Source organism: Bombina bombina, chromosome 6, assembly GCF_027579735.1.
Source record: "Bombina bombina isolate aBomBom1 chromosome 6, aBomBom1.pri, whole genome shotgun sequence".
Classification (NCBI taxonomy): Eukaryota; Metazoa; Chordata; class Amphibia; order Anura; family Bombinatoridae; genus Bombina; species Bombina bombina.
Genome location: NC_069504.1, coordinates 700679020 through 700703586, shown reverse-complemented (window position 1 = coordinate 700703586; position 24567 = coordinate 700679020). Strand labels below are relative to the sequence as shown.

General features: G+C 41.0%; 1 protein-coding gene across 1 annotated transcript in view; it reads right to left on the bottom strand.

Moving 5' to 3' along the window:
* The window catches only part of LOC128664575 (serine/threonine-protein kinase 10-A-like), a 345944-nt gene that overhangs the window by 218178 nt on the left and 103199 nt on the right, over nt 1-24567 (bottom strand).

The following is a 24567-nucleotide window of genomic DNA, read 5'->3' as shown; positions in this document are numbered from 1 at the left end:
TTAAAATGCCTATAAATACACCCCTCACCACACCCACAAATCAGTTTTACAAACTTTGCCTCCAAGGGAGGTGGTGAAGTAAGTTTGTGCTAGATTCTACGTTGATATGCGCTCCGCAGCAAGTTGGAGCCCAGTTTTCCTCTCAGCGTGCAGTGAATGTCAGAGGGATGTGAAGAGAGTATTGCCTATTGAATGCAGTGATCTCCTTCTACGGGGTCTATTTCATAAGGTTCTCTGTTATCGGTCGTAGAGATTCATCTCTTACCTCCCTTTTCAGATCGACGATATACTCTTATATTTACCATTTCCTCTACTGATTCTCGTTTCAGTACTGGTTTGGCTTTCTACAAACATGTAGATGAGTGTCCTGGGGTAAGTAAGTCTTATTTTCTGTGACACTCTAAGCTATGGTTGGGCACTTTATTTATAAAGTTCTAAATATATGTATTCAAACATTTATTTGCCTTGACTCAGAATGTTCAACTTTCCTTATTTCCAGACAGTCAGTTTCATATTTGGGATTATGCTTTAAATTATCATATTTTTTCTTACCTCAAAAATTTGACTTTTTTCCCTGTGGGCTGTTAGGCTCGCGGGGGCTGAAAATGCTTCATTTTATTGCGTCATTCTTGGCGCGGACTTTTTTGGCGCAAAAATTCTTTTCCGTTTCCGGCGTCATACGTGTCGCCGGAAGTTGCGTCATTTTTGACGTTATTTTGCGCCAAAAATGTCGGCGTTCCGGATGTGGCGTCATTTTTGGCGCCAAAAGCATTTAGGCGCCAAATAATGTGGGCGTCTTATTTGGCGCCAAAAAATATGGGCGTCGCTTTTGTCTCCACATTATTTCAGTCTCATTTTTCATTTGCTTCTGGTTGCTAGAAGCTTGATGTTTGGCATTTTTTTCCCATTCCTGAAACTGTCTTATAAGGAATTTGATCTATTTTGCTTTATATGTTGTTTTTTCTCTTACATATTGCAAGATGTCTCACGTTGCATCTGAGCCAGAAGATACTACAGGAAAACCACTGCCTGCTGGATCTACCAAAGCTAAGTGTATCTGCTGTAAACTTTTGGTAGCTATTCCTCCAGCTGTTGTTTGTAATAATTGTCATGACAAACTTGTTAAAGCAGATAATATTTCCTTTAGTGATGTACCATTGCCTGTTGCAGTTCCCTCAACATCTAAGGTGCAGAATGTTCCTGATAACATAAGAGATTTTGTTTCTGAATCCATAAAGAAGGCTTTGTCTGTTATTTCTCCTTCTAGTAAACGTAAAAAGTCTTTTAAATCTTCTCTCTCTACAGATTAATTTTTAAATGAACACCATCATTCTGATTCTTTGGACTCTTCTGGTTCAGAGGATTCTATCTCAGAGATTGATGCTGATAAATCTTCATATTTATTTAAGATGGAATTTATTCGCTCTTTACTTAAAGAAGTACTAATTGCTTTAGAAATAGAGGATTCTAGTCCTCTTGATACTAATTCTATACGTTTGGATAAGGTTTTTAAAGCTCCTGCGGTTATTCCAGAAGTCTTTCCTGTTCCTAATGCTATTTCTGCAGTAATTGCTAAGGAATGGGATAAATTGGGTAATTCATTTACTCCTTCTAAACGTTTTAAGCAATTATATCCTGTTCCGCCTGACAGGTTAGAATTTTGGGACAAAATCCCTAAAGTTGATGGGGCTATTTCTACCCTTGCTAAACGTACTACCATTCCTACGTCAGATGGTACCTCGTTTAAGGATCCTTTAGATAGAAAAATTGAATCTTTTCTAAGAAAAGCTTATCTATGTTCAGGTAATCTTCTTAGACCTGCTATATCATTGGCTGATGTTGCTGCAGCTTCAACTTTTTGGTTGGAAACTCTAGCGCAACAAGTAACAAATCGTGATTCTCATGATATTATTATTCTTCTCCAGCATGCTAATAATTTCATCTGTGATGCCATTTTTGATATTATTAGAGTTGATGTTAGATTTATGTCTCTGGCTATCTTAGCCAGAAGAGCTTTATGGCTTAAGACCTGGAATGCTGATATGGCTTCTAAATCAACTCTACTTTCCATTTCTTTCCAGGGAAACAAATTATTTGGTTCTCAGTTGGATTCTATTATTTCAACTGTTACTGGTGGGAAAGGAACTTTTTTACCACAGGATAAAAAGTCTAAAGGTAAAAACAGGGCTAACAATCGTTTTCGTTCCTTTCGTTTCAACAAAGAACAAAAGCCTGATCCTTCGTCCTCAGGAGCAGTTTCAGTTTGGAAACCATCTCCAGTCTGGAATAAATCCAAGCCTGCTAGAAAGGCAAAGCCTGCTTCTAAGTTCACATGAAGGTACGGCCCTCATTCCAGTTCAGCTGGTAGGGGGCAGGTTACGTTTTTTCAAAGAAATTTGGATCAATTCTGTTCACAATCTTTGGATTCAGAACATTGTTTCAGAAGGGTACAGAATTGGTTTCAAGATGAGACCTCCTGCAAAGAGATTTTTTCTTTCCCATGTCCCAGTAAATCCAGTGAAAGCTCAAGCATTTCTGAATTGTGTTTCAGATCTAGAGTTGGCTGGAGTAATTATGCCAGTTCCAGTTCCGGAACAGGGGATGGGGTTTTATTCAAATCTCTTCATTGTACCAAAGAAGGAGAATTCCTTCAGACCAGTTCTGGATCTAAAATTATTGAATCGTTATGTAAGGATACCAACGTTCAAGATGGTAACTGTAAGGACTATATTGCCTTTTGTTCAGCAAGGGAATTATATGTCCACAATAGATTTACAGGATGCATATCTGCATATTCCGATTCATCCAGATCATTATCAGTTCCTGAGATTCTCTTTTCTAGACAAGCATTACCAATTTGTGGCTCTACCGTTTGGCCTTGCTACAGCTCCAAGAATTTTCACAAAGATTCTCGGTGCCCTTCTGTCTGTAATCAGAGAACAGGGTATTGTGGTATTTCCTTATTTGGACGATATCTTGGTACTTGCTCAGTCTTTACATTTAGCAGAGTCTCATACGAATCGACTTGTGTTGTTTCTTCAAGATCATGGTTGGAGGATCAATTTACCAAAAAGTTCTTTGATTCCTCAAACAAGGGTAACCTTTCTGGGTTTCCAGATAGATTCAGTGTCCATGACTCTGTCTTTAACAGACAAGAGACGTCTAAAATTGATTACAGCCTGTCGAAACCTTCAGTCTCAATCATTCCCTTCGGTAGCCTTATGCATGGAAATTCTAGGTCTTATGACTGCTGCATCGGACGCGATCCCCTTTGCTCGTTTTCACATGCGACCTCTTCAGCTCTGTATGCTGAATCAATGGTGCAGGGATTACACGAAGATATATCAATTAATATCTTTAAAACCGATTGTTCGGCACTCTCTAACGTGGTGGACAGATCACCTTCGTTTAATTCAGGGGGCTTCTTTTGTTCTTCCGACCTGGACTGTAATTTCAACAGATGCAAGTCTCACAGGTTGGGGAGCTGTGTGGGGATCTCTGACGGCACAAGGAGTTTGGGAATCTCAGGAGGTGAGATTACCGATCAATATCTTGGAACTCCGTGCAGTTTTCAGAGCTCTTCAGTTTTGGCCTCTTCTGAAGAGAGAATCGTTCATTTGTTTTCAGACAGACAATGTCACAACTGTGGCATACATCAATCATCAAGGAGGGACTCACAGTCCTCTGGCTATGAAAGAAGTATCTCGAATTTTGGTTTGGGCGGAATCCAGCTCCTGTCTAATCTCTGCGGTTCATATCCCAGGTGTAGACAATTGGGAAGCGGATTATCTCAGTCGCCAAACGTTGCATCCGGGCGAATGGTCTCTTCACCCAGAGGTATTTCTTCAGATTGTTCAAATGTGGGGGCTCCCAGAGATAGATCTGATGGCCTCTCATCTAAACAAGAAACTTCCCAGGTATCTGTCCAGATCCCGGGATCCTCAGGCGGAGGCAGTGGATGCATTATCACTTCCTTGGAAGTATCATCCTGCCTATATCTTTCCGCCTCTAGTTCTTCTTCCAAGAGTAATCTCCAAGATTCTGAGGGAATGCTCGTTTGTTCTGCTAATAGCTCCGGCATGGCCTCACAGGTTTTGGTATGCGGATCTTATCCGGATGGCATCTTGCCAACCATGGACTCTTCCGTTAAGACCAGACCTTCTGTCACAAGGTCCTTTTTTCCATCCGGATCTGAAATCCTTAAATTTAAAGGTATGGAGATTGAACGCTTGATTCTTGGTCATAGAGGTTTCTCTGACTCCGTGATTAATACTATGTTACAGGCTCGTAAATCTGTATCTCGAGAGATATATTATAGAGTCTGGAAGACTTATATTTCTTGGTGTCTTTCTCATCATTTTTCTTGGCATTCTTTTAGAATACCGAGAATTTTACAGTTTCTTCAGGATGGTTTAGATAAGGGTTTGTCCGCGAGTTCTTTGAAAGGACAAATCTCCGCTCTTTCTGTTCTTTTTCACAGAAAGATTGCTATTCTTCCTGATATTCATTGTTTTGTACAAGCTTTGGTTCGTATAAAACCTGTCATTAAGTCAATTTCTCCTCCTTGGAGTTTGAATTTGGTTCTGGGAGCTCTTCAAGCTCCTCCGTTTGAACCTATGCATTCATTGGACATTAAATTACTTTCTTGGAAAGTTTTGTTCCTTTTGGCCATCTCTTCTGCTAGAAGAGTTTCTGAATTATCTGCTCTTTCGTGTGAGTCTCCTTTTCTGATTTTTCATCAGGATAAGGCGGTGTTGCGAACTTCTTTTGAATTTTTACCTAAAGTTGTGAATTCCAACAACATTAGTAGAGAAATTGTGGTTCCTTCATTATGTCCTAATCCTAAGAATTCTAAGGAGAAATCATTGCATTCTTTGGATGTTGTTAGAGCTTTGAAATATTATGTTGAAGCTACGAAATCTTTCCGTAAGACTTCTAGTCTATTTGTTATCTTTTCCGGTTCTAGGAAAGGCCAGAAAGCTTCTGCCATTTCTTTGGCATCTTGGTTGAAATCTTTAATTCATCTTGCCTATGTTGAGTCGGGTAAAATTCCGCCTCAGAGAATTACAGCTCATTCTACTAGGTCAGTATCTACTTCCTGGGCGTTTAGGAATGAAGCTTCGGTTGACCAGATCTGCAAAGCAGCAACTTGGTCCTCTTTGCATACTTTTACTAAATTCTACCATTTTGATGTATTTTCTTCTTCTGAAGCAGTTTTTGGTAGAAAAGTTCTTCAGGCAGCGGTTTCAGTTTGAATCTTCTGCTTATGTTTTTTGTTAAACTTTATTTTGGGTGTGGATTATTTTCAGCAGGAATTGGCTGTCTTTATTTTATCCCTCCCTCTCTAGTGACTCTTGTGTGGAAAGATCCACATCTTGGGTAGTCATTATCCCATACGTCACTAGCTCATGGACTCTTGTTAATTACATGAAAGAAAACATAATTTATGTAAGAACTTACCTGATAAATTCATTTCTTTCATATTAACAAGAGTCCATGAGGCCCACCCTTTTTTGTGGTGGTTATGATTTTTTTGTATAAAGCACAATTATTCCAATTCCTTATTTTATATGCTTCGCACTTTTTTTCTTATCACCCCACTTCTTGGCTATTCGTTAAACTGATTTGTGGGTGTGGTGAGGGGTGTATTTATAGGCATTTTAAGGTTTGGGAAACTTTGCCCCTCCTGGTAGGAATGTATATCCCATACGTCACTAGCTCATGGACTCTTGTTAATATGAAAGAAATGAATTTATCAGGTAAGTTCTTACATAAATTATGTTTTGTTAAAGGGACAGTTTAGAAAACAAATAATGTTTTGCATTATTATAAAAGTCAATTTTGTAATATCAATGATATCAAAGGTTTCTCACCAATTAATCATTTGTCTTTGTTTATTTAAATTTGCTAGCTAAACCTATGAGGTTCGTGTGCTCATTTCTTCGAGCTTGAAGAGTGCATGTAATCATTATACAATTTGACCACTAGAGGGCATTTGGATAGCATTTGTATATGTAAAACCTTGTGCTCATACAGCATATTATTTACCATGTATTGATCATTGATATCTAAAAGGTTGTTATGTCAGAACAACAAATAAGTGGTCATTTTTCCTAGGCATAGATACAAGGTTAAGCACATAAGTCACACGTATTTCTCCATGTTTTGTTGTTTCCAACTTGATAATGCGTAATACAGTGTTTTCTTTGTAATCAATAATTTTCTGACTGTCCCTTTAAGCTGTGTTATTGGCATTCAAACAGTAATATGCCATCATGGATAATTGTAATGGTAATTTTGTTTGCGATTCGGGAAACAGTTTGGACATCACATCACAGAAACCAATCAATATCATGAACATGGATAGGTATGTGATGATGTGGTTTTCACACACTTATAACCCACGCTCTGCAAACAATCTGCCTCCATGGACCCGGTCCCATAGAAGTAGATTATATACAGAGTGTGGTCCACAAGTGTATGAAAACCACATCATCACATACCTATCCATTACACATTAAATAAAAAAAAAATTAAAGATGAAAATAAATACTTACTTCCTCTTCCTTCCCCTCTTCCCACGGGGCTGAGGCTCTGGGAGGGGCAACTGCCGACTCCGAAGAGTTCTCCTTGGAGAGGTTGTGGGAAGAGTGGAAGGAAGAGTACTGGGATGACCAAGGTGAGGAGGAGAAGATGGCTGAGGAGGAGAAGCTGGCTGAAGAGGAGAAGCTGGCTGAAGAGGAGGAGATGGCTGAAGAGGATGAGATGGCTGAAGAGGAGTAGATGGGCCGGCAGGAGTAGATGGCCCGGCAGGAGTAGATGGCCCGGCAGGAGGAGATGGGCCGGCAGGAGGAGGCCCAGCAGCAGGAGGCCCAGCAGCAGGAGGCCCAGCAGCAAGAGGCCCAGCAGCAGGAGGCGGACCAGGAGGTAGACCAGCATGCGCCTCCCGGAAAAAATTGAACATCTCTTGGTGCAGATGAAAGATTCTGTTTTGGCCTTGTTCGATTCTATTGAGTATGTTTATTATTTGGTTTTGTCCTTCAATTATTTGATTTTGTCCATCAAGTATTCGAGTGCGGCCTTCGATATTTTGTATCCGGGAGTTACGCATCTGGTCTATGTAGTCCAGTAGAACCCGCACCTCCGCTATTTCCTCTTGTTGTGCTTGGCGGGGTACGCGTGCACGGCGGGGTGCCCGTGCACGGTGGGGTGCGGGTCCTTGAGTGTCCTCTGGTTCCGCATGCTCCTCCTCTGCTTCCGGGGCCTCTTCATCAGCTTCCGTGCGCTCTTCGTCACGGGGGGCCTCTTCCCTCCGAAGTGGAAATTCCTCCCCACCACTCTCATCCCGGGGAGATAGATGAGGCTGTGTTTCTTGTGCTGCCTCCTCCCCAGACTCTGTATATTAAAAATAAAAAATAAAAACAAAAATGTATATATTATCATATTTGCAAATCAAGCTTTAAATGACTTAGCTTACGATACAATTACAAATGCAGAATCATTAATTCACTTTGAAATCTAACAAACAATCAATACGATTTCCGCTTTTTCAAAACCGTGTTTGTGATATCTCTGGTCAATCTGATTTTTTTCGCGTTTGTTTTCAGTCTGTTTAAATGCACACCTAACCTATAGCCTAGATACTGATGTAACCGCAAAGTAATTGAATGCGTGTAAACAACGTTATAGCATTAATCTGATCCTTAAAGGGACATGAAACCCAATGTTTTATCTTTCATGATTTAGAAGCATACATTTATTATCAACTTTCTAATGTACTTTTCGTATCTAATTAGCTTCATTCTCTGGATATTCTTTGCTGAAAAGCATATCTAAATATGCTTATAAGATGCTGATTGTTAGCTGAATATAGCTGCCTCCTGTGATTGTTTCACCGTGTGCATGGCTATTTCTTCATTAAAATATATCTCAAGAATGATTCAAATTAGGTAATATAAGTACATTTGAATGTTTTGTCAAATTGTATTCGCTACCTCAATCATGAAAGTAAATGTTTGCGTATAGTGTCCCTTGAAATACATTTGTATGTGAAATTATTGTTCAATGAGCTTACCGTCAGATGAGAGTGGCAGGTTCCCGGTATCAATTCCTCCGATACCGACTATTTCCACCTCGGAGATGCTGGGCCGCAACATTTCCTCCCATCGGCAGTACTCTATTTCCAGGGCAGGTCCGCCACCGGTTCCTGCGGCATGTCGGGCCTCCAGACTTAACTTTTTCTTGAGATCCATCTTACAGTCCCGGTAGCAATGTTTTATCGAATCAAGATCTCTGTTCCGGCCACCCACTGCATTGACTGCATTTCTTATCTCATTCCAGAGCCTCCTCTTGTCAGTCGGGGTAGTCTTCTGGTGCTGCAGCCTCCTATACCTGGCCATATAGGCCTCTATGAGGGCCTCCTTCTCCTCCATCGAAAACCTCGCCTCCCTAGTCGCCTTGGCCTTCCCCTGTGACGATGCCCTCTGTTTCCCGGACTGTGAAGCCCTACTCTGTCCGCCACTGGGCCCAGCCACTTGTTCATCTTGAACCAAGTGGCTGGGTCCACCCACCGCTTCCACCCCCGCTTCCTGCCCCCCTTCCTGCCCCCCTTCCTGCCCTGTTCCTCTCCCTCTACCTCTCCCCTGCCTGGCCTCCATCTGTTCCCTAAACTAAACCCCAAATAATCAAACAAAAAGTGAGTGTGATGAAATGAAAGGGGGTCAAAATAAAGAACTAAAAAGACAAAAAAAGTGCTGAAAGTGTGAGAGGGATGTAAAAAAACAAAGAGGGTAAGGAGTATTTAAATAAACCAAAAGAAGAAGAAGACTAAAAGGAGGATATGTAAACTAAATGTAACTAGGGGATGGGTATGGGATGGGTATGGGGTATGGGATAAGAGTAAATGGGATGAAAGGGAATGGGACTACAGGGAATGGGGTATGGAGTGTAGTATGAGGGGGTAGGGGGTATGGAGTGTATGTAGTGTTATTGATAAGTGTATGTATGTATTGAATGTGTTTGCGTGTAAATGTGTTAAGTGTACAGAAAAATCACTCGCTCGCTAACTCACACTACTACTAATTCTCACTAACACACTACTACTAATTCTCACTAACAAACACTCCCACTAACTCTCACTAACTACCAGTAACTTACGCTCCCACTAACAACTCTCACTAACAACTCCCACTAACTCACTCACGCTCCCACTAACAGACTCTCTCCCACTCCCACTAACTCCCACTAACTCACTCACGATAACACTAACAACTGACTCTCTCACGCTAACACTAACTCACTCACAATAATGCACCAACTCTCTAATATTAAACCTCCAATCTCCAAAGACCCACCAGCAACACAGTCAAAGAAGCCCTGCTTGTGTGGTGCTTATATACCCTGTGTAAATGTTTAATGATGTACCAATTTCCGTTGTAATTAGTGTTCAGGTGTGCTTTATTAGCAATTAATATTAGTGCAATGTGTATTAGGTGTGTGAATTTGCGCATGCTCATTTTGAGTTAGTATTTGTGGAATGTGTAGAATGCGATGATGTCATAGTGGTCGTTTTCTCTAACATTGTCCAATAGTATTCTTTTTAAATGTGAATTTGCGATGGTGTGTTCTTAGTGAAGTGTTGTATATGTATGTTTGTCCTAATATATAGTTATATTGAATGCGATTATTTTTCTAGTGTATGTATATATTTTTTATTCCTTGTTGTTATTTTGCGATTTTCCGCATCTTAAAGTATATGCGTATTCCCCGTATTAAATTTTATTTAAAATCCCCCCGTTTGTGAATGTGTAATGCTTGTGTGCTTTGTTGATTGATTGTTGTTGTGACATTTGCGGCGTGTTATTGTTGTGCATGATGTGGTATGCGTCATATGACCGAGCTGTGCGTATTCTCGCGAGATCGAGTGTTAGGTGAAAAAAGCAATTTTTTTCCTTTCCCATTGATCTCTATGGGAGACTGTCTTACGTGGGCAGTATTACGCGTGTGACATACACGCGTTAGGAGCATCGTTAGATGGTCTGTTTTGAACTCTAAATACCGGAGTCAAACAATGCCGTGCGTTAGACATAAAACACGCGTGGCGTTAGCAACCCATCTACCGCCAAACTCCAAATCTAGGCCTAAGACTTATTAAAGGGACAGTCTAGTCAAAATTAAACTTTCATGATTCAGATAGGGCATGTAATTTTAAACAACTTTCCAATTGACTTTTATCATTATATTTTTGAAAAGCTAAACCTAGGTAGGCTCAAACTGATTTCTAAATCAATGAAAACCGCCTCTTAGCTCAGAGCATTTTGAAAGTTTTTCACAGTTGGACATTACTAGTTCACGTGGGTCATATAATTAACATTGTGCTCACTCCCATGGAGTTATTTAAGAGTCTGCACTGATTGGCTAAACTGCATGTCTGTCAAAAGCACTGAAATAAGGGAGCAGTCTTGCAGAGGCTTAGCTGCAAGGTAATCACAGATGTAAAACATATATTAATATAACTGTGTTGGTTATACAAAACAGAGGAATGGATAATAAAGGGATTATCTATCTTTTTAACCAATAATAATTCTGGTGTAGACTGTCCCTTTAAGCAGGCCCCCTTTTTTATATTGTGAACCCCCATTTGAATAACCCACGAGCCGCCACTGCCTCACCCCACTGCAAACATTTCCAATCCCTCTGAATTAATCTGTGATATTGAAGAGCCTAATCTGCCAGATAAATTTAAAGGGGACCAGCAGCAGTTTAGAACTTTTATTATGGCCTGTGAAGTAATGTTTTATTAGCAATCCAAAATGTTTTATTCATATTTTGTGAAAGTTAGGACTGCTATTTCTTTGTTATCAGATGAGCCCCTTAAATGGGCTTATAATTTGTTTTTAAAACTATAGACCAGTAAGCATGACATTATGTCAGTAATGGGAAGACACTAGAAGGGATTATAAAGTATTATATTTTGAAAAACAAGATGAGTTCAAATCAGCATGGTTTTATGAGTAATATATCATATCAAACTAATCTTATTAGATTCTAAGAGGAGGTAAGCAAAGTATAGATAAGGTGAATCATTTTGTATATTGACCATTTATTTGTTGTTGTATTATATAACTTTTATGTAAGGTCTACAGATCTTGCATATTGACGTTAGCGGTTATCAGCCATGTATTAAAATACAGATGCATACAGAATACCTTTTAATTAAGAGATATCAGACCAAATGTGTTTGTCCGAACTGTCATGCACAGTAGAGACAGCACGAGGACAAACACACCTGGCCTTAGAGTCTACCTGATCTGCTGCGGCATGGTAACGGTGGGCGGAAGTGGGCGTGGCCAGGTGTGGTGGGGCCGGTCGCGTGTGAGAGAGATGCATATTGGGGTGGCATAATGGTAGACATGGGTTCTAGGCATGTGCATTTATGGGATCTTGTTTGTGCAGTGACAATAAATATTAACAGTGAGGCAGCTGCTCTGTGCACTATAGATGGGTGTGGAACAATAAAGTATTTTTTTTCTTTGTTACATTTTAAACAGGGTTACTGAGAAAAAATGTTTTTATTGCTGTGTTACTGTTACTGCCACCAATAGATTTGTGGGAGTTTTGCTTCAGATCACCTCACAATTTTTTTATTTTCTATTATATATATATCTATATGAGTTGAAGGGAAAACCAGCTAGAGCATAGTTGGCTGGCTTGGAGGGGGCATGGCTAGGTTGGAGGGGGTGGGGCTAGGTCTGAGGGGGCGTGGCTGGGCCGGTCTATACAAATTTCCAGGGCCGGTCTGATTTCCCAGTCCGGCCCTGTCGGTGGTTCATAGTGAGGGTGAGTGAAGCAACTCTGGTTGGTCATAATAGACTAATGGAAGGTTGGCTCATAAAACCATTATTGTAGCCTGTCAGTAGCTGATAACTGCATGCCGTTTAAGCTGTTGTACTCTTAAGCCTCTTTTTGATGCCTGTGCATAGCATGATTTTCTGGGGGAAGGCTGCAGTAGAGAGTGGACACGAGTTATGGTGAGTGATACATGGAGTTATCCGGAGTTATTCTAGTCTTCCCCTCACTAAGGCCTAGATTTAGAGTTTGGCGTTAGCCGTGAAAACCAGCGTTAGAGGCTCCTAACGCTGGTTTTAGGCTACCGCCGGTATTTGGAGTCACTCAAAATAGGGTCTAACGCTCACTTTTCAGCCGCGATTTTTCCATACCGCAGATCCCCCTACGCCATTTGCGTTAAGAGCTTCATGGGCTAACGCCGGTTCATAAAGCTCTTATCTACTGTACCCTAAAGTACACTAACACCCATAAACTACCTATGTACCCCTAAACTGAGGTCCCCCCACATCGCCGCAACTCGATTAAATTTTTTTAACCCCTAATCTGCCGACCGCCACCTACGTTATACTTATGTACCACTAATCTGCTGCCCCTAACCCCGCCAACCCCTATATTATATTTATTAACCCCTAACCTGCCCCCCACAACGTCGCCGCCAGCTACTTACAATAATTAACCCCTAATCTGCCGACCGCAAAGCGCCGCCACCTACGTTATCCTTATGTACCCCTAATCTGCTGCCCCTAACACTGCTGACCCCTATATTATATTTATTAACCCCTATTCTGCCCCCCTCAACGTCGCCGACACCTGCCTACACTTATTAACCCCTAATCTGCCGAGCGGACCTGAGCGCTACTATAATAAAGTTATTAACCCCTAATCCGCCTCACTAACCCTATCATAAATAGTATTAACCCCTAATCTGCCCTCCCTAACATCGCCGACACCTAACTTCAATTATTAACCCCTAATCTGACAACCGAATCTCGCCGCTATTCTAATAAATGTATTAACCCCTAAAGCTAAGTCTAACCCTAATACTAACACCCCCCTAAGTTAAATATAATTTAAATCTAACGAAATTAATTAACTCTTATTAAATAAATTATTCCTATTTAAAGCTAAATACTTACCTGTAAAATAAATCCTAATATAGCTACAATATAAATTATAATTACATTGTAGCTATTTTAGGATTAATATTTATTTTACAGGCAACTTTGTAATTATTTTAACCAGGTACAATAGCTATTAAATAGTTAAGAACTATTTAATAGTTACCTAGTTAAAATAATAACAAAATTACCTGTAAAATAAGTCCTAACCTAAGTTATAATTAAACCTAACACTACCCTATCAATAAATTAATTAAATAAAATACCTACAATTACCTACAATAAAACCTAACACTACACTATCAATAAATAAATTAAATACAATTTCTACAAATAACTACAATTACATAAACTAACTAAAGTACAAAAAATAAAAAAGAACTAAGTTACAAAAAATAAAAAAATATTTACAAACATAAGAAAAATATTACAACAATTTTAAACTAATTACACCTACTCTAAGCCCCCTAATAAAATAACAAAGACCCCCAAAATAAAAAAATTCCCTACCCTATTCTAAATTAATAAATTTAAAAGCTCTTTTACCTTACCAGCCCTGAACAGGGCCCTTTGCGGGGCATGCCCCAAGAAAATCAGCTCTTTTGCCTGTAAAAAAAAACATACAATACCCCCCCCAACATTACAACCCACATACCCCTAATCTAACCCAAACCCCCCTTAAATAAACCTAACACTAAGCCCCTGAAGATCTTCCTACCTTGTCTTCACCTCAACAGGTATCACCGATCTGTCCTGGCATCCGGTGCTGAAGAGGTCCAGAAGAGGCTCGAAAGTCTTCCTCCTATCCGGCAAGAAGAGGACATCCGGACCGGCAAACATCTTCATCCAAGCGGCATCTTCGATCTTCTTCCATCCGGTGCGGAGCGGGTCCATGTTGAAGCATCCGACGCGGATCCATCCTCTTCTTCCGGCGTCTCCCCTTTAAGGGACGTCATCCAAGATGGCGTCCCTCGAATTCCGATTGGCTGATAGGATTCTATCAGCCAATCGGAATTAAGGTAGGAATATTCTGATTGGCTGATGGAATCAGCCAATCAGAATCAAGTTCAATCCGATTGGCTGATCCAATCAGCCAATCAGATTGAGCTCGCATTCTATTGGCTGTTCCGATCAGCCAAAAGAATGCGAGCTCAATCTGATTGGCTGATTGGATCAGCCAATCGGATTGAACTTTTTTAATTTTTTGTAACTTATTTTTTTATTTTTTGTAACTTAGTTCTTTTTTATTTTTTGTACTTTAGTTAGTTTATGTAATTGTAGTTATTTGTAGAAATTGTATTTAATTTATTGATAGTGTAGTGTTAGGTTTTATTGTAGGTAATTGTAGGTATTTTATTTAATTAATTTATTGATAGGGTAGTGTTAGGTTTAATTATAACTTAGGTTAGGACTTATTTTACAGGTAATTTTGTTATTATTTTAACTAGGTAACTATTAAATAGTTCTTAACTATTTAATAGCTATTGTACCTGGTTAAAATAATTACAAAGTTGCCTGTAAAATAAATATTAATCCTAAAATAGCTACAATGTAATTATAATTTATATTGTAGCTATATTAGGATTTATTTTACAGGTAAGTATTTAGCTTTAAATAGGAATAATTTATTTAATAAGAGTTAATTAATTTCGTTAGATTTAAATTATATTTAACTTAGGGGGGTGTTAGTGTTAGGGTTAGACTTAGCTTTAGGGGTTAATCCATTTATTATAGTAGCGATGAGCTCCGGTCGTCAGATTAGGGGTTAATAATTGAAGTTAGGTGTCGGCGATGTTAGGGAGGGCAGATTAGGGGTTAATACTATTTATGATAGGGTTAGTGAGGTGGATTAGGGGTTAATAACTTTATTATAGTAGCGCTCAGGTCCGCTCGGCAGATTAGGGGTTAATAAGTGTAGGCAGGTGTCGGCGACGTTGAGGGGGGCAGATTATGGGTTAATAAATATAATATAGGGGTCGGCGGGGTTAGGGGCAGCAGATTAGGGGTACATAGGGATAACGTAGGTTGCGGCGGTGTACGGAGCGGCAGATTAGGGGTTAATAATAATATGCAGGGGTCAGCGATAGCGGGGGCGGCAGATTAGGGGTTAATAAGTGTAAGGGTAGGGGTGTTTAGACTCGGGGTACATGTTAGAGTGTTAGGTGCAGACGTAGGAAGTGTTTCCTCATAGGAAACAATGGGGCTGCGTTAGGAGCTGAACGCTGCTTTTTTGCAGGTGTTAGGTTTTTTTTCAGCTCAAACAGCCCCATTGTTTCCTATGGGAGAATCGTGCACGAGCACGTTTTTGAGGCTGGCCGCGTCCGTAAGCAACTCTGGTATCGAGAGTTGCATTTGCGGTAAAAATGCTCTACGCTCCTTTTTTGGAGCCTAACGCAGCATTTTTTTGGACTCTCGATACCAGAGTTAATTTTATGGTGCGGCCAGAAAAAAGCCCGCGTAGCGTTAACAGCCCATCTACCGCCAAACTCCAAATCTAGGCCTAAGTGTGATACGTTAACGGGTGGAAAGGCTTTTCAGAACTGATCTATTGTATTGAAGTATTATATTATATCTGCCACGGTTTCACACATGTTTTGCTTGTGCATTTAAAAAGTTCTTCTTCTTTATTGTATAAGGTGATTAGGTCAGTGCAGGATGTAATTGCTTTGCAAAGGGGATTTACAAAAGCTTGAAGAATGGGCTGGTAAATGACAAATTATATTTGATATTGGTAAATGTAAGGTTCTACATTTTGGAAATAAAAAATAAAAAATAATATGCAGGCTACCTATTATTTGAATGGGACTAGACTTAGCAAAACAGAGGAGGAAAGTGATTTAGACAATACATATAGATGAAGCTCAGAATGAGTGTGTAATGCAAGACAGCAGCTTCTAAGGCTAATTCAATTCCAACAAGTATTAAAAGAGGCATATGTGTAAGGGAAGAAAGCATAATTCTATTTGTACTTCTCAAAAACCTTCCTGCACAATGTGGTTCAAGCTAGATTTAAAGCAGAGTTGGATTGGACATGTGTAAAAAAAGAAAACCATAAATGGACATCTGTTACTCTTTATGTGATATGTTTCTGATCGCTGCCTAAACAGAAAATTCCATTTCATGTCAACTTTGCACTGCACCCCCTACTACACGTGGCTATTCCTTTTAGGCATTCAGTCTCAGAAGTTCACTATCATCTTGAAAAAACTATCACCTAGATTACGAGTTTTGCGTTAGAGGCTATGCGGTGCTAACAAGCAGTTTTGTCTCACCGCTCACTTACCTACAGCGCTGGTATTACGAGTTTTCAGAAACCCGTCGTTAAAAGACAAGAAGTGAGCGTAGAGCAAAATTTTTCTTATTACCGCACTCCAATACCAGCGCTGCTTAAGTCAGCGGTGAGCTTGGTCGTACGTGCTCGTGCACGATTTCCCCATAGGAATCAACGGGGAGAGCTGGCTGAGAAATAGGCAAAAAAGCAGCGTAAAGCTTCTTAACTCAGCCCCATTGATTCCTATGGGGAAATAAAAGTTATGCCTACACCTAACACCCTAACATGAACCCCGAGTCTAAACACCCCTAATCTTACACTTATTAACCCCTAATCTGCCACCCCTGATATCGCCGACACCTACATTATATTATTTACCCCTAATCTGCCGCTCCGGACACCGCCACCACCTATATTATAGTTATGAACCTCTAATATGCTGCCCCCAACACCGCCGCCACCTACATTATATTTATTAACCCCTAATCTGCTGCCCCCAATGTCGCCGCAACCTACCTACATTTATTAACCCCTAATCTGCCGCCCCAACGTCGCCACCACTATACTAAATGTATTAACCCCTAAACCGCCGCAATCCCGCCTCACAAACATTAGTTAAATATTATTAACCCCTAATCTGCCGGCCCTAACATCGCTGCCACATACCTACATTTATTAACCTTTATTCTGCCTCTCCCAATGTTGCCGCCACTATATTAAAGTTATTAACCCTAAACCTAAGTTTAACCCTAAACCTAACACCCCCTAACTTAAATATAATTTAAATAAATCTAAATAAATATTCCTATCATTAACTAAATTATTCCTATTTAAAACTAAATACTTACCTATAACATAAACCCTAAGCTAGCTACAATATAACTGATAGTTATATTGTAGCTAGCTTAGGATTTATTTTTATTTTACAGGCAAGTTTGTATTTATTTTAACTAGGTAGAATAGTTATTAAATAGTTATTAACTATTTAATAACTACCTAGCTAAAATAAAGACAAATTTACCTGTAAAATAAAACCTAACCTATGTTACACTAACACCTAACACTACAATATAATTAAATAAATTAACTAAATTAAATGCAATTACCTAAATTAAATTAAATTAGCTAAAGTACAAAAAAAAAAAAACCACTAAATTACAGAAAATAATAAACAAATTACAGATATTTAAATTAATTACACCTAATCTAATAGCCCTATCAAAATAAAAAAAGCCCCCCCAATATAAAAAAAAACCGTAGCCTAAACTAAACTACCAATAGCCCTTAAAAGGGCCTTTTGCGGGGCATTGCCCCAAAGTAATCAGCTCTTTTACCTGTAAAAATAAATACAAACAACCCCCCCAACAGTAAAACCCACCACCCACACAACCAACCCCCCAAATAAAAACCTATCTAAAAAAACCTAAGCTCCCCATTACCCTGAAAAGGGCATTTGGATTGGCATTGCCCTTAAAAGGGCAGTTAGCTCTTTTGCGCCCAAAGTCCCTAACCTAAAAATAAAACCCACCCAATACACCCTTAAAAAAAACTAACAGTAACCCCCTGAAGATCGACTTACCGGGAGACGTCTTCATCCAAGCCGGGCCGAAGTCCTCAATGAAGCCGGGAAAAGTCTTCATCCAAGCCGGGCGAAGTGGTCCTCCAGACGGGCAGAAGTCTTCATCCAGACGGCATCTTCTATCTTCATCCATCCGTCGCGGAGCGGGTCCATCTTCAAGACATCCAACGTGGAGCATCCTCTTCATCCGGAGTCTTCTTACTGAATGAAGGTACCTTTAAGTGACATCATCCAAGATGCCGTCCCTTAGATTCCGATTGGCTGATAGAATTCTATCAGCCAATCAGAATTAAGGTAGAAAAAAATCCTATTGGTTGATGCAATCAGCCAATAGGATTGAAGTTCAATCCTATTGGCTGATCCAATCAGCCAATAGGATTGAGCTTGCATTCTATTGGCTGGTTGGATTGGAGTCAATAGGATTTTTTCTACCTTAATTCCGATTGGCTGATTCTATTTCTATTTCAGCCAATCGGAATCTAAGGGACGCCATCTTGGATGACATCACTTAAAGGTACCTTCATGCAGTAAGAAGACTCCGGATGAAGAGGATGCTCCGCGTCGTATGTCTTGAAGATGGACCCACCCCGCGCCGGATGGATGAAGATAGAAGATGCCGTCTGGATGAAGACTTCTGCCCGTCTGGAGGACCCCTTTGCCCAGCTTGGATGAAGACTTCTCCCGGCTTCGTTGAGGACTTCGGCCCGGCTTGGATGAAGAAGTCTCCTGGTAAGTCGATCATCAGGGGGTTAGTGTTAGGTTTTTTTAAGGGTGTATTAGGTGGGTTTTATTTTTTGGTTAGGGACTTTGGGCGGCAAAAGAGCTAACTGCCCTTTTAAGGGCAATGCCCATCCAAATGCCCTTTTCAGGGCAATGGGGAGCTTAGTTTTTTTAAGATAGTATTTTATTTGGGGGGTTGGTTGTGTGGGTGGTGGGTTTTACTGTTGGGGGGATTGTTTGCAGTGCCGGCCCTAGCCATTGCAGGGCCCAAGGCAGGATGACAAAATGGGGCCCCCTTTAACCCCGCCCAACCTGCCCCAACCCCGCCCAATCTCCGCCCCAACCCCACCCAATCTCCGCCCAACCCCGCCCAATCTCCGCCCCCAGCTTTTAAAATTAAGAAAAAAATAGAAAAGAAAAATATTTTAAAGTAATGCACAACATATTTATATATATGTAAAAAAAACATATAAATCCACTAATGTGGAGCACTATAACATTGTATATATTGCAATATACCATTTGTACTATTGGAACAGCTGTTTATGTATATAATGAAGAATTATGCTGACAATTAGGAACAGTTGAGTTGAACTGGGCCTTATTTTTATGTGTTTTCTTATGATAACAAGAACATTACAGAGACGCCAGGGCCGGCCCTAGTAAATGCAGGTCCCTAGGCAGATTGACAGTGCAGGGCCTCTACCCAGAACAAAAAATACTTAAAAGAAATGGGGCAATGCACTGTACCACACAAACACACAGATATAATACACACAGAGATACTTATATACACATACATCCACACACTCACACATACACAGGTGTACACAGCCCACACACTACACACACTACACACACAGCCCACACACAATAAAATAAATGATGCCCCCAGGCCCCAGCAATAAAATGAAGCCCCCAGCAATAAAATAAAGCCCCCAGCCCATAAAATAAAGCCCCCAGCCCCCTGCAATAAAATGATGCCACAGCCCCACTGCAATAAAATGATGCCCCAGCCCCACAGTCTGCAATAAATGATGCCCCCTGCCGCACTGCAATAAATGATGCCCCCAGCAATACAATGATTCCCCCAACAAAAATATGATGCCCCAGCAATAAAATGATGTCCCCATCCCCCCAGCAATAAAATGAATCCCCCTGCAATAAAATGTTGCCCCAGACCCCTTCAATTGCCCCCAGCCCCCTGCAATAAAATGAAGCCCCCCTGCAATAAAATGAAGTCCAGTCCCCCTGCAGTCCCTGGCCCCCCTGCAAAAAAATGATGCCCCCTGCACAAAAAGGATGCCCCCCTGCACAAAAATGATGCCCCAGCCCCCTGCAATAAATGATTCCCCCAACCCCACTGCAATGATGCCCCCAGCAATAAAATTAAGCCCCAGCCCCCCTGCAATAAAAGGATGCCCAGTCCCCCTACAATAAAATGATGCCCCATTTCCACTGCAATAAAATAATGTCCCATTCCCACTGCAATAAAATGATGCTCCATCCCCACTGCAATAAATGATGCCCCCAGCAATAAAATGAAGCCCTTGCAATAAAATGAAGCCCAGTCCCCTGTAATAAAATGATGCCCCTGCAAAAAAATGATGCCCCAGCTCCCCTGAAATAAAATGATGCCCCCAGCCCCTGCAATAAAATGATACCCCCAACAAAAATATTTTGCCTCAAGCCCCCCTGCAATAAAATGATGCCCCACTCCAATAAATGATGCCCCAGCCCCACTGCAATAAATGATGCCCCCAGCTCCACTGCAATAAATGATGCCCCCAGCTCTACTGCAATAATTATGTCCCCAGCAATAAAATGAAGCCCCCCAGCAATAAAATGAAGCCCCCTTACAATAAAATGATGCCCAGTCCCCCTGTAATAAAATTATGCCCCCTGCAATAAAATTATGCCCCTAGCCCCCCTGCAAAAAAATGATGCCCCAGCAATACAATTATGCCCCAGCTCCCCTGCAATAAATGATGCCCCCAGCAATAAAATGAAGACCCCAGCCCCACTGCAATAAATGATGCCCCCAGCAAAAAAATGATGCCCCAGCCCCTGCAATAAAATGATGCCCCAGCTCCCCTGCAATAAAATGATGCCCCCAATAAAAAGATGATGCCCCAAACCCACCTGCAATAAATGGTGCCCCCAGCAATACAATGATGCCCCATTGCCACTGCAATAAATGATGCCCCCAGCCCCACTGCAATAAAATGATGCCCCAGCTCCCCTGCAATACAATGATGCCAGCAATAAAATGAAGCCCCCTGCAATAAAATGATGCCCCCAACAAAAATATGATGCCCCCAGACCCCCTGCAATAAATGATGCCCCCAGCAATAAAATGAAGACCCCAGCCCCACTGCAATCAATGATGCCCCAACAAAAAAATGATGCCCCCTGCAATAAAATGATGCCCCCAACAAAAATATGTTGCCCCAAGCCCCCTGCAATAAAATGATACCCCAGCCCCACTCCAATAAATGATGCCCAGCCCCACTGCAATAAATGATGCCCCCAGCTCCACTACAATAAATGATGCCCCCAGCTCCACTGCAATAAATGATGTCCCCAGCAATAAAATGAAGCCCCAAGCAATAAAATGAAGCCCCCTTGCAATAAAATGATGCCCAGTCCCCCTGTAATAAAATGATGCCCCAACAAAAATATGATGCCCCCAGACTCCCTGCAATAAATGATGCCCCCAGCAATAAAATGAAGACCCCAGCCCCACTGCAATAAATGATGCCTCCAGCAAAAAAATGATGCCCCCAGCCCCTGCAATAAAATGATGCCCCAGCTCACCTGCAATAAAATGATGCCCCCAACAAAAAGATGATGCCCCAAACCCACCTGCAATAAATGATGTCCCCAGCAATACAATGATGCCCCATTGCCCCAGCAAAAAAATGATGCCCCCAACAAAAAAATGATGCTCCCAGCCCCTGCAATAAAATGATGCCCCAGCTCCCCTGCAATAAAACGATGCCCCCAACAAAAAGATGATGCCCCAAACCCACCTGCAATTAATGATGCCTCCAGCAAAACAATGATGCCCCATTGCCACTGCAATGAATGATGCTCCCAGCTCCACTACAATAAAATGATGCCCCCAGCTCCCCTGCAATACAATGATGCCATCAATAAAATGAAGCCCCCCAGCAATAAAATGAAGCCCCCTTGCAATAAAATGATGCCCAGTCCCCCGTAATAAAATTATGCTCCCTGCAATAAAATTATGCCCCCAGGCCCTCTGCAAAAAATGATGCCCCCAGCAATACAATTATGTCCCAGCTCCCCTGCAATAAAATGATGCCCCCAACAAAAAGATAATGCCCCAAACCCACCTGCAATAAATGATGCCCCCAGCAATACAATGATGCCCCATTGCCACTGCAATAAATTATGCCCCCAGCCCCACCTGCAATAAAATGATGCCCCCAGCTCCCCTGCAATACAATGATGCCCCCAACAAAAAGATGATGCCCAAGCCCCCGTGCAATAAAATGATGCCCCCAGTAATAATGATGATGCCCCCAGCTCCCCTGCAATAAAATGATGTCCCCAACAAAAAGATGATGCCCCAAGGCCCCTGCAATAAAATGATGCCCCCAGCCCCACTGCAATAAATTAGGCCCCAGCAATAAAATGAAGCCCCCTGCAGCAATAAAATGATGCCCAGTCCCCCTGTAATAAAATGATGCCCCTTGCAAAAAAATGATGCCCCAGCCCCCTGTAAAAAAATGATGCCCCCAGCAATACAATTATGCCCCATCTCCCCTGCAATAAAATGATGCCCCCAACAAAAATATGATCATGTCCCCAGCCCCCCAGCAATAAAATTAATCCCCCTGCTGCAATAAAATAATGCCTCAGCCCCCTTTATTGCCCCCAGCAATAAAATGCTGCCCCCATCACACCGGCAGCTCATGAGCAGTAAAAGCAGCAAAGCTCAGGTGCAGAAAGCCAAGAAGCCATTACCCAGCAGTGAGGAGAAGTTGCAGTACTGAGTCAGCCTATAACTCACCTGGATAGCTCAGTCATACACCTGACCGACATTCTCTTCTGCTTCCGCCGCCCGCCGGCATAGTGATCCGATTCCAGAGAAGCGTGTCCACTCACAAGTGCAGCTGACTCTGAGCCTGGGGGCCATGTACTACTGTCACTCCTCCTCCTCCTGTCTGTGCTTCCACTCAGCCGCTCCTGCCTCACTGACACTAATTGCGGCAAATTTTTTTTAAAAATGGCGCCAAAAAAATAAAAAAAAATAAACGTTTGTTTGAATCTGCGGGGCACCCCTAAGCACGGAGGCCAAGGTGGCCGCCCTCATGCCACACCCAAAGGCCGGCCCTGGTTGTTTGTATTTTTTACAGGTAAAAGAGGTGATTACTTTGGGGCAATGCCCCGCAAAAGGCCCTTTTAAGGGCAATTGGTAGTTTAGGCTAGGTTTTTTTTTATTTTGGGGGGGCTTTTTTTATTTTGATAGGGCTATTAGATAAGGTGTAATTAGTTTAAATATCTGTAATTTGTTTATTATTTTCTGTAATTTAGTGGGGTTTTTTTGTACTTTAGCTAATTTAATTTAATTTAGGTAATTGTATTTAATTTAGTTAATTTATTTAATTATAATGTAGTGTTAGGTGTTAGTGTAACTTAGGTTAGGTTTTATTTTACAGGTAAATTTGTCTTTATTTTAACTAGGTAGTTATTAAATAGGTAATAACTATTCTACCTAGTTAAAATGAATACAAACTTGCCTGTAAAATAAAAATAAACCCTAAGCTAGATACAATGTAACTATTAGTTATATTGTAGCTAGCTTAGGGTTTATTTTATAGGTAAGTATTTCGTTTTAAATAGGAATAATTTAGTTAATGATAGGAATATTTATTTAGATTTATTTAAATTATATTTAAGTTAGTGGGTGTTAGGTTTAGGGTTAGACTTAGGTTTAGGGGTTAATAATTTTAATATAGTGGCGGCGACGTTGGGGGCGGCAGATTAGGGGTTAATAAATGTAGGTAGGTGGCGGCGATGTTAGGGCAGGCAGATTAGGGGTTATTAATATTTAACTAATGTTTGCGAGGCGGGAGTGTGGCGGTTTAGGGGTTAATATGTTTATTATAGTGGCGGCGATGTTGGGGCGGCAGATTAGGGGTTAAAAAGTGTAGGTAGGTTGCTGCAACATTGGGGGCGGCAGATTAGGGGTTAATAAATATAATGTAGGTGGCGGCGGTGTTGAGGGCAGCAGATTAGGGGTTCATAACTATAATGTAGGTGGCGGCAGATTAGGGGTTAAAATTTTTATTTTAGTGTTTGCAATTACGGCGTTGTACCATAAAACTCATAACTACTGACTTTTAAATAGGACTCTTGACAGGGTAGGGTGTACCGCTCACGTTTTGGCCTCCCAGGACAGACTTGTAATACTGGTGCTATGAAAGTCCCATAGAAAAAAGACTTTATGAAGTTTACATAAGTCGTTTTGCGGTAAGGCCAAAGAAGTGTGCGGTGACCCTAAACCTTCAAGACTCGTAATAGCAGCGGGCGTAAAAAAGCAGCGTTAGGACCTCTTAACGCTGCTTTTTTACCCTAACGCACAACTCGTAATCTAGCCGTATGTAATTTTTCCAAAAGACGTTGGCAACAGCCCAGTTACAGAAGTAAGCTGCAGTTGAAGGCCCCACAGTTTCAGTTTGGGGACAGAGTATGTCTGTTTTCTTGTCCCTTAAATATGTTGGCAGTTTACTATATTGGTCTATTGGAATCTTTTCTCAACTAAACCATGTCAACTAGCAGCAGATACCTTCTTCCTCAATATTCCTCTACCTTCAACATTCACGTAGTCTTCAATGTCTCTCTCCTCACAACTTTTGTTCCAAGTCCTTTTCTACTAGTTTCTGTAAATAGGATTCTGGTAAATCTTTTACTAACTCCATAGATTTCTTTTCAAACTTAAAGGGATAGTGTACTGTAAAACTGATTTCTACTTAATGTGTTTCCATTGAATTGTTATTCCA